This window comes from Lipotes vexillifer, unplaced genomic scaffold (assembly GCF_000442215.2).
Source record: "Lipotes vexillifer unplaced genomic scaffold, Lipotes_vexillifer_v1.1 scaffold447, whole genome shotgun sequence".
Taxonomy (NCBI): domain Eukaryota; kingdom Metazoa; phylum Chordata; class Mammalia; order Artiodactyla; family Lipotidae; genus Lipotes; species Lipotes vexillifer.
Window position 1 is genome coordinate 666,767 of NW_006786302.1, and position 10,656 is coordinate 677,422.

A 10,656-nucleotide genomic window follows, 5' to 3' on the forward strand; every position below is an offset into this window, starting at 1 on the left:
CGCCGCCCCGCCCCCGCCCCCCGCTTCCCTCCGCCCCCCTCGGCTCCCGCCGCCGCCGCCAGCTCCCGCCAGGAGGCGTCTCTCACTCCCCGCGGCGCTCCTGTCCGCTCGCGACCCGGCCCCGCCCAGGCCACGCTCCGCGCTGGCCCAGCGCGCCCAGGGTCCCACCCCCTACCCGGCCCCGCCCCGACCGCGGCCGCGCCCACCCGGCCCACGCGTGCTGTCCCCCTTCCTCTTCCCCGTCTCCGCCTCGGGCTCCCGCAGACTCTGCCTCCGGCCCCTTCTCCGGGCTCACCCTGCTCTGGTCCTGGAGCTGGGACGTGATGTGCAGGAGCTCCTCGCCTCCTCACAGCCACCCTGGGAGCTGGTCTCGGCCCCGTTATGGGGATGCCGGACTGACTGATGCACCCTGCTGGTACCCAGGGCAGCTCATACCTGAATCCCGTCACTGACGTCGGAGACAGGATTTATTAAAAACGCTTCCGGGGTCTGCCTCAGACCTACTGAATAAGGGTCTCCAAGAGTAGAGCCTTCGTCCCGCAGTGCACTTAATGCCGAGCCCTTCGTGGGCGTCCGGCTTTGTGCTCAGCGCTAGAAGAGGGCAGGGGCGCCGTGGGTGCTGGTCCAGGAGGTCGCAGGCCAGGGGAGAGGACGGATGGACACCTGGAAAGATGGCAGGAGATGCCTGCCCAAGCATGTGTGACCAACAGTTAGTTTGTAGATAAAGGCGACTGAGAATGGCACTCAGTTCTTTCCCACAACCCTGGGAATTTGCTTTTTTAAAAGTTTCCAGAGTTAACTTGGAGCCCATTGTACTTTTCCTTTGGAAATGGTACTAGACCATTTTAGACCTAGTACTAAATTCTTAAGCTGGTAGGATCTTAAATGCCCACATTCCCCTTGGTTGATGAAGAAAACAGAAAGAATGGAAAGAGTTGATTGGCTGACGGGGTGGACTGCATTATTGCTTAGTCCATTTTTGTACAGTAAGTATACATTTCAAAAGCCATCCCTGAAAATTATCCGAAAGAAATAATTGAGTGTACACAAATTTAACTTTAAGGATCTTATTCTTAGCATTACTTACTGGTTAAATGAACTATGATACAGTGCAATGGGCTAAATCAGATATTAAAAAATAATATTGTAGATCAGAGTTTCTCAAACTTTGCAGTCTCAGGACCCCTTTACACTGTTGAAAATTATTGAGGGCTCCAAAGAGGTTTTGTTTATGTGTGCTACATCTATCAAAACTTTTGAAGTTAAAACAGAAATTTAAGAAATAATTATTTATTATCTCATTTAAAAATAATAGATTCTGTTATATGGTAACATGAATACATATTTTATGAAAAATAAGTATATAGGGCTTCCCTGGTGGCGCAGTGGTTGGGAGTCCACCTGCCGATGCAGGGGATACGGGTTTGTGCCCCGGTCCGGGAAGATCCCCCATGCCGCGGAGCAGCTGGGCCCGTGAGCCATGGCCGCTGAGCCTGTGCTCCGCAACGGGAGAGGCCACAACAGTGAGAGGCCCGCGTACCGCCAAAAAAAAAAAAAAAAAAAAATTTTAAAACAAAAAAAAAAAAAAAAAAAAAAACAGAAATTTAAGAAATAATTATTTATTATCTCATTTAAAAATAATAGATTCTGTTATATGGTAACATGAATACATATTTTATGAAAAATAAGTATATAGGGCTTCCCTGGTGGCGCAGGGGTTGGGAGTCCACCTGCCGATGCAGGGGATACGGGGTTGTGCCCCGGTCCGGGAAGATCCCCCATGCCGCGGAGCAGCTGGGCCCGTGAGCCATGGCCGCTGAGCCTGTGCTCCGCAACGGGAGAGGCCACAACAGTGAGAGGCCCGCGTACCGCCAAAAAAAAAAAAAAAAAAAAATTTTAAAACAAAAAAAAAAAAAAAAAAAAAAACAGAAATTTAAGAAATAATTATTTATTATCTCATTTAAAAATAATAGATTCTGTTATATGGTAACATGAATACATATTTTATGAAAAATAAGTATATAGGGCTTCCCTGGTGGCGCAGGGGTTGGGAGTCCACCTGCCGATGCAGGGGATACGGGGTTGTGCCCCGGTCCGGGAAGATCCCCCATGCCGCGGAGCAGCTGGGCCCGTGAGCCATGGCCGCTGAGCCTGTGCTCCGCAACGGGAGAGGCCACAACAGTGAGAGGCCCGCGTACCGCCAAAAAAAAAAAAAAAAAAAAATTTTAAAACAAAAAAAAAAAAAAAAAAAAAAAAAATAGTGGGAAGAGTGGATTGTCTTACATTTGTGCTATTTAATGTCAAACTTAATAGAAGGCAGCTGGATTTTTATATCTGCTTTTGCATTCAAACTGTTGCAATATATATTATATCCTCTAAAAAAACTACAGTGTGAGAGGAGACTGAAAAGGCAAATAATGCATTAGAATTAAAATAAGAATAGTTTTGAGCTCATGAACTACCTGAAAATGTCCTGGGACCCCCAGGGTCTCCAGATCACACTTGGAGAACTGGTGTTGCAGAGAAATACCATTGGCATGGAAAGATATTCATGATATATCAACTTTTAAAGCAGTGTGTGTATTTTTAGAATGAAGATTATGAGCGATTTGTGTTGTTTTTTCTTTGTGCTTGTCTGCATTTTCTCATGTCTTTGCCTGTATTACTTTGGTAATAAGATTAAAAAAAAGTTATTTTTAATTTAAAGATCCTCTTTGATAAGCTCTAGATCAAATGTCAGTTGAGCCTCCAGGTGGCTATCAAGTGCTTCTCAATGGGTTTGGGAATTTGAGAGCTGCAGGGGTTATTGTAGTGGCTATTTTATTTTACCAGAAGCCTTTATGATCAATGCAATAAAGCCTCTTAGTAGGGTTTGATGAAAGGGTCAAATGTCACTGATTCACATAAGCTTCAATCACCTGATTACAGATGCATCAGTGGTTGACTGTCAGCCAACTACAGTGAAGAGGTGACTCGTTCCCTATTGCTGCTAACAAAGTACTGTAAATTTACTGCCATAAAACAACAATTAATTTTCTTACCGCCTGAGCTCCTCCTCCTGTCAGATCAGCGGTGGCATTAGATTCTCATAGGAGCGTGAACCCTACCATGAACTGCTCATGTGAGGGATCTAGGGTGCGGCTCCTTATGAGAATCTAATGCCTGATGATCTGAGGTAGAGCTGAGGCGGTGATGCTAGGTCTGGGGAGAGGCTGCAAATATAGATTATCATTAGCAGAAAGATTTGACCATAATTAATCAATTGCTTGCAGACTTATATCAAAACCCTATCAGTAAGTGGCAAGTGAAAACAAGCTCAGGGCTCACACTGATTAAATGTAATGCACTTGAATCATCCCGAAACCATCCTCCCCTCCCCCCACACCCCATCTGTGGAAAAACTGTCTTCCACAAAACTGGTTCCTGATGCCAAGAAGGCTGGGGACCGCTGGGGTAGAGGGAGTGAAGCTAGGGGAGGGGGTGTTATCCTGCCCAGCATAGAGAGATAACAAGCACAATTGTAGTTTGTGAACTCACTCTTGTAGGTGGTGTTTCTACACCCTCACCTCTGGGCCTCCCCTCACCCCAGCCAATTCACCCCAGAAGACAGGGAGCAAAATGCGAGCCCGAGACACAGGTGTTGGGTGCCCCTGCTAAGCACTCCAGTTTGGTCTGGATTCTCCACTTCCTTACAGGAGTATGGGCAGAGCCCCCAGCCCTGCCAGAGATGGGACTGGACGGGGGGCGAAGGGGGGGGGGATTGCTTGGGCCTGCCTGGAGGAGGCGTCCAGCCTGTGCGCCTTTCAGCCGGTGGAGACAGGAAGACTATTCTGTGTCCCAAGGAACCGGCTGACTGCGGCAGGCTGGGGATTACGGTTTGGAATCCACTGTCCCATTCTTAATGCTTTCCATCCGAGAGACTCAGCTGAATTAGCTGATTTGTTTTACAGATTTGAACTAAAGGAGCCACATCTAACAGCCTGGCAGCCTGTGGTGTGGAAGGGAAGATCTAGGGATGGAAGGCCCTTTGGGAAGAAACATCCTTCCTCCACCCTTTCCCCCACTTCTTCCCTCCCTGCTTTGTTGTGGGAATTACCGCAAAGCTCTCAAAAGAATGGGGAAAGGAAAACGCTTACTCAACTCAACGCCTCTCAACTCTTCCTGTTTTAAACAAGAAGAAATGTAGAAAATCTTGAGGCTATTTTTGTTTTGTTTTGTTCCATTCTGGATTCATAAAATACTTATAATTCCTTCTGCAATGAACGGTTGTGAATCCACCAAGCAAAAGGAACGCCCAAGCAAGCTTTCCCGAGGCTCAGGTCCCTAGGGCTACAGGAGGCCTAGCAAACCTCTGGGGAAACTGCCGACCCCGCCTGCTAGGAGAAAATGCTGTTTTGGCAGATGTTTGCAAAGGGCTATCAAGGGCTAATGAGAGATTTACAAATCTCAAAAGCTCTTAAGGCTTCTCAAAATCCACTATTTACTCATGGCTCACTCTTGCCTACCAAATTAGGTCCCAACTTTGTAGCTTACTTATTTAGAATATTTCTTAATTTATATTCATTTCAACTTTTTCCTTTCTTTCTGATTACAGAGAATTTAAAAATTTTGGGACTTCATGTGCGACCCTGGCCATTTCAGCCCCTGGAGATTGCACCTAGCTTCCTATATATTCCTTCAGTCTTTTTTAAGTCACATGTATTAACATGTTTGCAAAAATGAAATTATGCTAAGAATATTTCACTGCAACTTGCTTTTTCCCATTTGGCATATCCAGGACGTCTTTTCATGCTAGTAAATGTGGATCTTTTTTGATGTTACACAAATCCTCTCCATAGAGCCAAGGTGGTCTATTTGCATGCTTCATACTTCTCCACTCCTGCATTCTGCACATTTTTCTTTTTGCTTGGGACATGATTCTTTTTTTTTTCCTGGCTACATAAACCCTATCCACACTTTTAAAAAAAATTTTATTTTATCGAAGCATAGTTGATTTACAATGTTGTGTTAGTTTCAGGTGTACAGCAAAGTGAATCCGTTTTTATGTATATATATGTGTATATATATACTTTTTCAGACTTTCTATTATAGGTTATTACAAGATATTGAATATAGTTCCCTGTGCTATACAGTAGGACCTAACTAAGGTCCTAAGCCTGTGCACCACAAATACTGAGCCTGTGCTCTAGAGCCCGTGAGCCACAACTACTGAAGTCCGCACGCCTAGAGCCGGTGCTCTGCAACGAGAAGCCACCGCAATGAGAATCCATCCTACATATACTAGGTTTGCATTTGCTAATCCCAGACTCCCAATCCCTCCCTCCTCCACCCCTCGACAACCACAAGTCTGTTCTCTACTTCTCTACGCCTGTGAGTCTGTTTAGTAGATCAGTTCATTTGCGTTGTATTTTAGATTCCACATATAAATATCTTATGATATCTTATGGTATTGTCTTTTTCTTTCTGACTTACCTCACTTAGTATGAGCAGTCTTCAGTGGCTGGAAACCTTGTTTCCACTCTGAAACTCATGGGGGTGCACTGAGGTGACAGGCTCCAGGGCAGGTAAGAGGGGACACGGGACTGCGTCACAGCTGTGCTGTTTTATCCCACGTGGAGAAAGAGCAATTCTGAGGCAAGAGTTCTTTCAGGATTGTGTTGGGGAGGGCTAAACACAACAAAACAACAAGCGAACCGAAAAACAAAGAAACCCACACCAAACCTCCACAAGAAGGCAGCTGGTCTCCTGCTCTTCACCTGCTTGCCAGCATCAGCCTGTTCACTCCCTCTGAATTAGTGATTTCTTTGGACTGGATTTTTGTCTGCCTCTATGTTGAGCATTCACTTTTGCTCAGTGAATGTTTCCTCGTGAAACTTCCACCATAGTGCTAACTTATGTCAGAGAGCCAGAGCTTCTAGATGCCTCTAAAGGACAAACTGCTCCTTTTCACCACCTCCGGCCTTCGGTGTCATTAATTCAGGGACTCAGATGGCTTCAACAGGGATTCCACCTGTAGTATCCCTGATTAGGCTGTACCCGTCCAGGTTTTCTATTCTTTTTCCCTTAATCAGTGACTTCAGCTTTTTGCCTTTAAGCCGGTCAGACTTACAAGTCGAGGTTTTTCTTTCTTCGCTTCATGCTTTTTAAAATATGGATGTGACATTCATCTTTTTCATTTTTTTTTTTTTTTTTTGGGGGAAAAAAGCCAAAAAAAAAAAAAATTATAAAATGGGGTCTGGAGAGAGGAAGAGTTCAAGGTCTATCCTCCAATACCAAGTCTAAGTCTTAAGAGTGGAGATACAGGGAAAAGAATGTTCATAAAAATTACACGTATATTTAAGTAAAACATAAAAAGAAGAGGAGTGGGGAGGGGACAGCAGGGCACTTTCCCTTTTAGGAAAACAGAATTTTTGTATTCTCCAAATATTCCAATTGGGACAGTTACACAAGTAGTTTAATTAAAGCATTCTGAGGGACTTCCCTGGCGGCGCAGTGGTTAAGAATCCGCCTGCCAATGCAGGGAACACAGGTTCGAACCCTGGTCTGGAAAGATCCCATTCGCCGCGGAGCAACTAAGCCTGTGCGCCACAAATACTGAGCCTGCGCTCTAGAGCCTGTTAGCCACAACTACTGAAGTCCGCGCGCCTAGAGCCGGTGCTCTGCAACAAGAGAAGCCACCTCAATGAGAAGCCCACTCACCTCAACTAGAGAAAGCCTGTGCGTAACAATGAAGGCCCAACGTAGCCAAAACTAATAAGTAAATAAAATTTAAAAAGAAAAAAGCATTCTGAGATAGACGGTTGAAAATATAGTACTATAATTTATTTTAGCAAACACTGCTTACGTTAAGAATGTTTGCAATGACAGAATTTTTTGCCTCGAATCCTTGCCACTAAAACCTAAATGCATGGATATGCATACATTCCTTAAATTCTTATGGACGTTAATAAAGACCTACCTGACAAAGGGCTTGTGTGCAGAATAAGGACTTCCTACAAATCAATAATAAAAAGACCAACACAATGAAAAATGAGCAAAACACTTGAGAACAGTTCACAAAATAAAATGTACAAATGGCTGTTAAACATATTAAAAGATATGTTCAACCTCTTGAGTCATCAGAGAAATGCAAGTTAAAAGCACAGTAAGATAACACTACATATCCACCAAAACTGCTAAAATTGAAGACTGACAACACCAAAGATTGATGAGGATTCAGAGCAACTGGGCCTCTGATAGTTGGCAGTAGGAGGATAAAACGGTACATCCCCTTTGGAGAACTGTCAGTTTCTGATGAAGTTAGACATACATCTATGCCCTATGACCTGGTGACTGTACTCCAAGGTATGGGCCCAAGCAATGAAAGAACGTGTTCACAAAAAAAGATTAGCATGTTTAGAGCAGTTTTATTCAGCCCCCAACTGGGAACAATCCAAATGTCTACCAACAAGAGTGAATAAACAGGCTTGTACAATATACTTCCACTCAGTAAGAAAAAGGAACAGACGACTGACACATGCAACATGAATTTCAAAACCTTATGTTGAAAGAAGGCAGACGCAAAACAAGTGTATACTGTATGATTCCATATACATGAAGCTCAAGAACAAGTACAGGTAATCCATGGCGCTGGTAGTCATCAAGCGGTGGCCTCTGGGGTGAACTACTCTGCAAGGGGGCAGGAGAGAACTGTGGGGGGGATGGAAATGTTTTGTATGCATCTGTCAGGACTTATCAAACTGCCTACTTAAGATGTGGGTATTTTTATTGGATACAAATTACACAATTAAAAAAAACTGAGGAAAAAGGTACCGCTCTTAAGCTGAGTGATGGGCACACAGGTGGTGTTTTTTACCCTATACATATACGCTATATATGCCTCATTCTTTATATCAACAAAAAAATTTTCTTTAAACGTCAATCTTTCCAGGGACTTCCCTGGCGGTCCAGCGGTTAAGGCTCCAAGCTTCCACTGCAAGGAGCACAGGATCGATCCCTGGTCGGGGGAGCTAAGTTCCTGCATGCCTCGCAGAATGGCCAAAAAAAAAAAAAGAGGTCAATCCTTCCACATGTACTTTTCACTGTTTAAATTATAATACTTATAATTCTAACCTTTTGAGCCATTTGATTAATTAGGAATTATTTAAACTTTAAGGTTTGAAAAAGGATTAAAAACAAATTGTGGAAATGCTTCATTTAAAATACAAGACATGACTACCTCATGAGTTTTAAAAGGTCAATTTCCCCTACATAAAAGTTTTGGTTTTTATGTGTCAGAATATCAGAGATAGAATAAAAAAATATTGCTTTTTGGATAACTAAGAAAAATACATATTTAGCATTGCTCAATTTCTAGAATAACTCTATAATTCCTCAGTCTGTTAAAATGAGCTTCAGGGGATCTTTGCTTGAGATTTTTTTTTTTTTTTTTGCGGTACACGGGCCTCTCACTGTTGTGGCCTCTCCCGTTGCGGAGCACAGGCTCCAGACGCGCAGGCTCACGGGCCCAGCTGCTCCGCGGCATGTGGGATCTTCCCGGACCGGGGCACTAACCCGTGTCCCCTGCATCGGCAGGCAGACTCTCAACCACTGCGCCACCAGGGAAGCCCTGCTTGAGATTTTTATAGTTAAGTCTGCAGCATTTCTAATACTTAAACCTCATTTTCGAGACCTCATTTCCTGAATAGACTTGAGCTCAAAAGGCTAATTCTTCAGAGGTTGTTTCTCCAAAATGAGTATTTTGCAATTTTGCCTGCTGCCCAAGTAAACACTGGTGTTGGGCTTGGAGTCACGTGGGAGTGGAAAATTAAAAAAAAAAACACTTAACACATTTCACTCTTATTTTTTCTATAAAAATATAACTCTTTATTAAATAACATGCACAAATATCTAGTCATTTATTAAACAGATATGATTTAGAACAAGATTTAAAGAAATACAAATCCTCAGGTACAATTTAGTATCTTGTTCATGATATTTGAATAGTTAAAAAAAAAAAATCACTGATTAAACTAACCATCCTTTATTTCTCTTTCAGAATCCTATATCTTTTTAGGCATATACCCCATTCCAAGTTTTTTTCTAGCATTTTAGAGCTTCAGAATAATCTTTAATATCAAGAGCCCTTAACTTACTTACTTAAGTATAAATTCCCATGGAGAAGGCATTCACTTTTTTTTTTTTTTTAAGCTATCCCGATTAGCTTCGAATGAGTCACTTTACAAAGGGAATCTGCAGAAGCAGCATCATGGCAGACAGGCTCCAGCAACTTGAGGTACCACTGAACAGGGTGAGAACTGTGGTTAGTACTAAAAAGCTGGGATGACTAAAATATGCCAGATTTCTGCTTGCTTGGTTTTTCTCTTCTGCAGCTTGTTCTGTTTGGCCAAACAGTGATTTTTTTTCCGCACCCGCTTCTCTGGTTGAACCATCAGAACAAACTGCTGTATAAACTTACCCTTCTCATATTTTCTATGATTTCAATGCTCAATAATCTGTTTTTTTATTTTTAGGCAAAAGTATAAACAAAATTTGCATTAAGTTTTTCATATTAAAAAGTATTGCTTTTATAAATTAGTTTTTAATGTTCCCAGCCTTAATAAACTTAACTTCAACAAAACCAGTGCTTCAAAATCTACCCTGCCTTTCTTGGCCCCATTTATCCAATAAAAAAGGCCAAAATCTTTCATCTAAATTTCTAAAGACTACTACATCCAATCTTTATAATAAAGTCCTTGCACTGTGCATTTTTCACACGTGCTGCTTTATTGCGCATGCCAAGTACAGTATCAATTAAAATATAAACTGATGTAAAAATTCAAAAATCCCTAAGCTTAATATATACCTTTGCACTCAAAAACTTCAATTTTACATTCTTTCCCACTAGCTGGGATTTTCAACTTGCAAGCTGAATTTAAATAACTTTATTCCTCATATATTCTTTTTACTTTTCTCTATCAGAATAAAAAACACCCAGTATTATTTTATAATTCAAGAAAGTATTGTGGAAAGTTCTGTAAATCTTATCTCATATACTTATGATCAATTTTACACATAACCTATCTTCTTTCCAAAAATGTTTAGTAAGTTTAACAGCAGGTTTCAGATCTGAAATATTCCTGAATATTTAATTTACATCATGTTACAGGAGAAACTGGACTTTTTCTAAGTATATTGCTAATTATTTTATTAAAAACAGCATACCAAATCTTATTTTAATTATAAAATTTTGAAAATTATATGTTTTGCATCTTGATACAGGGAAGAAATACAACATATTAATCAATATTTCATAAACATTGCAGAGATCGATCAGAATATGCCCATTTCTTTTACCTATTTTGACTACCAAATATCTCTTTTTTGAGTACTCAGTTGTTATTTTAAAAGTGCAAAGGTTATTAAGCTTAGAACATTATATTTAAGCAATGTAAAAAAGTTTTACAATGATTTAACATGACCAATAAAATTTATTAAACATATTTACATATATTCACAGATTCTTTCATATTTGAGTATTAAAATAGACATTTACAATTTCAGAATTTTCATTCAAAGGCATTTTTGGGGGGAAGAGGAGAATAGGCTCTATCGTGAGATGAAAAAAGAGCTGTTTCTTTGCATGACTAATTCTAAATAAAATGTCCAACATAGTAA